General features: G+C 36.9%; 1 pseudogene; it reads left to right on the top strand.

Annotated features, from left to right (window-relative positions):
- Positions 1–3998: 3998 nt before the first annotated feature.
- LOC122220736 lies at positions 3999–4833 on the top strand (annotated as a pseudogene).
- The last annotated feature ends 1663 nt before the right edge of the window (positions 4834–6496 follow it).

Genomic DNA, 6496 nt, shown 5'->3' on the forward strand with positions numbered 1-6496 from the left:
AACACCATTCTGTATATCATGAATATTGATCTCCAACATAATACATTTATATCAATTTCTATCAATATGAACTATTTTATCACTGACAAATGACAGCCTGTCTAGGGAATTAGTATTTAGGAGATAAAGATATAACTTTTTTAACCTTGCCTTCTTACTAGGAAAAGTAAAAATTAAAGTAAACTGTAATATTAAATGCTTTAGTGTTGAATACATTCACTACTACAAAAAAGTAAAAATATCTTCCTAGAATTTTATTCTAAATATCCTTCTAAATTAAAAATATATTACTGTGCTAGATATCAAGCCCAGTACCCAAGAAAAGCACTTAACAGTTTCACATTTCACTGACTAGTGTTTTATATAGTCGCTTTAAATCATACATAGCAGGGTATTTGGCATTACACAATTTTACCTTGGCTTGAGAATTAACCAACAGCTGAGAACTTTACCTGTAATCTCACTCAATATGATTTTAATGGACTAGCTCATGGTGGGAAAATGCCATCACAATTAAAATTAATCTTTTAGGTTTTTGAATCCTTATAGAAAATGACTCAAGGAGGATATCAACTGAGGTTACAAAGAATACTTCAAACTTGAAATTGTCCAAAATACTCTGAATATGTGGCATCTTTTATGAACTTAGTGTATCATATTTTCTCTCAATACATAATAATCTTCCACTAAATATTATGTCTGTTTTAATAAGTGCTGTGGGCCAAAGGTTAATGCTCTTCCCTTGAAGAGAGTTATTTGTACTTTAAGGCTTTACTTCTAATCCTTTGACTTTGCAAGATATTGCCACCATAGCATGAAACCGAACACAATGCCCTCTTTATGGAAGGTTTCTAGTATTAAAATCATTGAAGCAGATTCCAAACAACTTTTTCCTTACTGACATTTTATTTTATTTTTATTAAAAAAAAGTTTTTTAATGTTTTATCTATCTTTAGAGAGATAGAGAGACAGAGCATGAGTGGGGTAGGGGCAGAGAGAGAGGGAGACACAGAATCTGAAGCAGGTTCCAGGCTATGAGCTGTCAGCACAGAGCCGACATGGGGCTCGAACCCACGAAACACGAGATCATGACCTGAGCTCAAGTCGGACGCTCAACCTGGCCCAAGCCTTGTATTAGGGATAAATTAAAGCAATAATAGCTGAACTTAGGAATTTGAATTCTGTGGATGTTTACCAAATTTTGTCTTTTCATCACTTTTGGTCCTTCCTCCATATAAATACCTCTTATAAGTTCTGAGGAATTCAGAATTTAAAAAGCCACATTACATATAGCCATTTGCATTATTTTTAGGTAACGTTTGACATTCGGTAGTCTGATTCATAGAACAGGTTTCTTTGGAATATGTTTCCCAAATCATATATTTTCTTTAAAATCTTGTATTTATTTTCTTTTCACAGGTAAAATCGAAAGAAAATAAAGGAATTAATCATTCTCAGTTATAAGTGGTTAGTAGTCAAATAAGGTGAAGTATTTAGGTGAAATGGCAGTGTTTGTGAGATAATATCCTATCTGGGGAGTAATGTAATGCCATGAGAATTTCCCGACTGTTTATCTCTGATTTCCAAGAGTACATGTAAAAATACTCTGAAAAATGTCTGTATCATTACATTAGTGAAGCTTTGCTGAATAATATACCATAGTCTAATTTTGAAAGTAAAATATTATGATTCAAAATATTCTGAATTCATATTTTATTCATAGACATGATGGCACTATGAATTATTTATACATATCTGTTCAGATACATTTTTACTTTTTATTAACATACTCATAAAGTAGAAAGATTTCTCTCATAAAAGAAGTTTTATCATATAAATGTGTAATGTCAAGGTATACACTTACTATTATAATTATAGTGAGGTTACTAAAGTAAAAATGTAGCCTTGAAAAAATATTTTGAAATTATATACTTATGTAAAATTATTTAAGTGGTTGAAGAAGTTCTTCAATATTTAAATGGTAATCAGTTTTGTTCATTAAATGAAATATTGCATACATATAAGTATATATATCATGAAAAAATTCCATTGATATTATAGAATCAGTGTATAATGAATAAAACTAAAGAAATACTCATAAATATGGGGTGCTTGGGTGGATCAATCGGTTGAGCTTCTGACTTTGGCTCAGGTCATGATCTCATGGTTCTTGAGTTTGAGCCCCACATTGGGCTCTGTGCTGACAGCTCAGAGCCTGGACCCTGCTTCAGATTCTGTGTGTGTGTGTCTCTATCTCTCTGCCCCTTCCCCTGCTCACTCTCTGTCTCTCTCTCTCTCTCTCAAAAATAAATAAACATTAAAAAAAAAAAAAAAAAGAAGCATTATCTTTGGAGTCAGCGGACCTGGTTTGAGTACTACTTCCCCTGGAGTCTTTGCTGTTTTTACCTTGGGAAATTACTTAACCTCTAAGTCTTAGTTTCCTTATACATGAAACGACAGAGATAATAGTATCTGTATCATAATTGTGATGGTTCAGTGGGAGTGCTCATTAAACCTTTAGCATGTAGGGCACCTGGATGGCTCAGTGGGTTAAGTGTACGACTTTGGCCCAGGTCATGATCTCATGGTTCCTGAGTTCCAGCTCTGTTTTGGGCTCTGTGCCGACAGCTCAGAGCCTGGACCCGGCTTTGGATCCTCTGTCTCCCTCCCTCTATGCCCTTCTCCACCTCATGCTCTGTCTCTCTTTCTCTCTCAAAAATAAAACCATTAAAAAAAAAGAAATACTCATGAATAGTAAATGATATTGTAAATTCTTGGCAAACAATGTCAATAAAGTCACAAAAATCTTTTGGAATCAGCAGGATTTGAAACGATTCACAAATATGTATAATGATGTGCTTGTCTTGGACATTATTAAATGCCATCTTGTGTTGCATACATATGTACTACTTATTTATTAAAAATGTAAATTTATTTAAGCATTGTCAATATTGGGTAATATTTTATTATATAGAGATGAATACATCTTTAACTTATACTGTTTATTAAAATTTTGAGTCTAAACTACATAACAGAGGAGAACCATCAGATATACGTTGTATTTAAATTTTCTCATTAGAGAAAATTATTTGTTAATAAAATATACATTTAAATAATACATTAAATAAATTAAACAAGTAAATATATAATGAAATGCATAATTAAATACATATATACTTAATAAATTAAATATTTATTAATATTTAATTAATTAAATTTAATTAAATAAATAAATTTAATAATTTTACATACACAATTAAATTAATATTTAATTAATATTTATTAATTAAATTTACTTAAATTTACTTTAATTAATAAATAGTACCTCATCCTTTCTCAATTTTCTAAACTTGGTTGTTGGGGGAGTTCAGTGGAAGAAGAAACTATGCATATTATCCTGTTTAACAAAATAAAAATGTATAAAATAATACCATTTCTGTAAATGAATTTAAGACATTTGGTAGTTCAGTTCTAATGACAAATATTAATTTACCAATTGTTTTATATAAGAAAGTCTCTTCTTAACTATTCTATACATATTTCTTAACATTAAAACAAAAAGAAATTTGAATTTTCTACCACGATAAACATTGATATCTAAGAATAACTTTTTAAATTGTTACCCAAAATCTTTTTGTGTTCCTAAGTGTGTTAGTTTTATTATACCCAAAAATAAATTAAATCTGCATACCTAAAATAAGATTAAAGACAAAACGTTACAGAATTCTTAAAATGTGGAGTTTTTAATTTTATAAACTACCAAACATGCAAATTGTTGTCAACTGTCTTTTTATATAAGATCTGTAAAAATAGTTTTTATAATTAAAGCCAAAAGTCCTCCTCTACAGAACACGGATAAAACACTAAATTAAGACATGATCATTGCATTTAAAATCTGATGAATCAAATTTACACTTAATCTCAATCTTCACGCGGGGCTGCACGGAGCAAGCCAAGGGCAAGAAGAGCAAGAGGCCCGGAATTGTGTGGCCACTTAAATGAGTGAAAAGCATAAAGATAAGAAAGCCTGGGAGAAGGTGACAGAGAGGAACGGGTCCACACCCTGTGGTGCTGTCCTTGCCTGAGCATGTGGGCTGGCCTCGGTGCTGAGCGACTACACGGAGGAGGTGAAGTACTTAGGCCTCGGTTAACACACCAGGGTACTTGTACGCCTCCAGGGGGAATGAGATCTTGCACTTCACAGACCGCGCAAGCGCACCGGTTTCCCGACGCTTGCGCAGGAGCACCGTGATGCTAGCAACCTGTCTGCCTACCCCGCGAAGCTGGCCTGGAGGGATCAGAAGGACACCGTCTCACGGTCCCTGCGCATAACACCGCCACCTTCTCCCATTTCCGGAATGAAGCCTTGCATCCGGTGTTCCTGAAGATGGCACAGGGCTGTTTCCCCACAGCCAGAGTCTGTGAGCGCCACGTCCCAGGGGACTCAGCTCAGGCTCCCTGTCCCAAAGCAGTGTGGGGCCTGTGGAGGCCAACCACCCTGGCCAGCCTCGCTGCAGACACCTGTGTCGCTCTAGTGGAAGACCAGTGTTCGCTGGTCAGCCAGGTCTTCGGGGTTGTTTACACGGAGTCCACCATAACTTTCTGGGCAGAGTACTGTTTTATTGGGCCTCGACACCCACCCACCATCCGCCCCTTCCCAAACGACACTCTCCCACCAAAGTGGATGTCAAAGGTCCCTGTGAGGCTGGAGCCAGCTCTTTCTCCTTACCCGAGTGTACGCACGCGGGTTGCCTTTGGGCCTGGCCCTTGTGCAAGCAGGGGTCGCCTCCCGCCGTGACCATCCGTGAGCGCTCTGAGCACCGTGGCTGCTAAAGGGCTGCGCCGCTGGCGTGCGAACTGGGTGCCGAGGCCCACGCCGCGGGAATTCCAGTTTGGCGCTGCGCTGCTTTACAAGGAGCACGAAGGGCCTCAGTCCCCGAGCTCAACATGAGGCAGCTCTCCAGGAACAGCTGCAAGTTCAGGCTGCTTCCCCTGCAGCCCTTCATCATTGGGGACGACTACCTGCAGTCTGGGCATTTCCTGGAGACCATCTGGGCTAAGGACGGCTCTGGAATCGTCACGGTAAGAGCAAGGCTTGGGCGGCTCACATCCCCACCTGCACACCCTTACTTGTCTTGCCTTCTTGGGTAGAGGCTCCCTGGACCTCTGTGCTTCTGCTCTTTTCCTCTCCCTGGGCTCCGGCTGGGCAGGGGAATTGCGGTGATAGGTGGCCCTCTATTGTGAAGAAGCACGAATGTATTAAAAAACCGTATTATTAAGCAACATAAAATAGCTTACTTTATCATCATATAAGGCTGCACTATACAGATATTTTCATTTTCTGCCGCATTGACTGAAATGTTCTTTCTCCTGACACCTCTTTATAGAAATTCTTTCTTATTACATCCTACATAAAATATTTTGCAAACAGCAAGGCTACATTTTTAATCCATTAATTTGTTCAACAGGAATTAATTGAATGTAAGGATGGGTTCATTTAAAAGAATTTTCTGATAGTCCCATAGATAATATCGCATAGATAATGTTGACTTTTTCATTGCCTAACAATTTAGATAGTGACTGTCAAAACTCTTTATTTCCAAGCTAACTGACAGGAAGTCAGTAAGATTCATAAAATGTAGAATTTTTGATGAGATTAGGAAGGTGATGTTATAGTAAAAGCTTCTTGGGTACATAAAAAAATATACTAGCTTAGACATTACATAAATTAATACATGAATAAGACAAAGGTCCAAATCAGTTTTTAAGTTTATTTATATATTTTGAGAGAGACAGAGAGACTGTGAGCAAGCGAGGGGCAGAAAGAGAGAGAGAGAAAGAGAGAGAATGAGAATCCCAAGCAGGCTCTGCAAGGTCAGTGCAGAGTGTGACATGGGGCTCAAACTCACAAAACCACGAGACCATGACCCGAGCCAAAACTAAGAACTGGATGCTTAACCGACTGAACCACATAGGTACCCCCAAACCAGTCTTTTAATCATGAAATAGTCCACCATACTATGTAACTAAACATTTTATAATTGCCTTCAGTCTATGATTGAGGCCAAAAGAAACTCACAGAATGGTGAAGGTATAAAGTTGATTTATTTTATTCACTGAGATTCCTTTCTAAATTAGAAAAATTGTGGTTATCATTAGCTAGGAGGAAAGGCTTCTTATGGACACTTTTATTAACATCTACTAAGGATCTTTTTCCCGTCTAAAATCAAGCCAAATCTTTTTTTTTTTTTTTTTTTTTTTTTTTTTTTTTTTTAAAGAAGCAAAGCGGTTATTCCCTGTAGGTTCCCATCCACAAAGGGCCTTCTGCACAGTGTTCTAAACCTTTCTGGAGGTGTGGAAGGTCATGGTTTGGGAGAAATGACAAATAAATGAAATTCCTACCAAAGCTGCATACTCTTATACCTTGACTGAAGTCCCCTAGAAAATTATATAAGTCATTATCCCCTCTATCTAGCACAGCATGTTCTTATTTTTA

This window comes from Panthera leo, chromosome B2 (assembly GCF_018350215.1).
Source record: "Panthera leo isolate Ple1 chromosome B2, P.leo_Ple1_pat1.1, whole genome shotgun sequence".
Classification (NCBI taxonomy): domain Eukaryota; kingdom Metazoa; phylum Chordata; class Mammalia; order Carnivora; family Felidae; genus Panthera; species Panthera leo.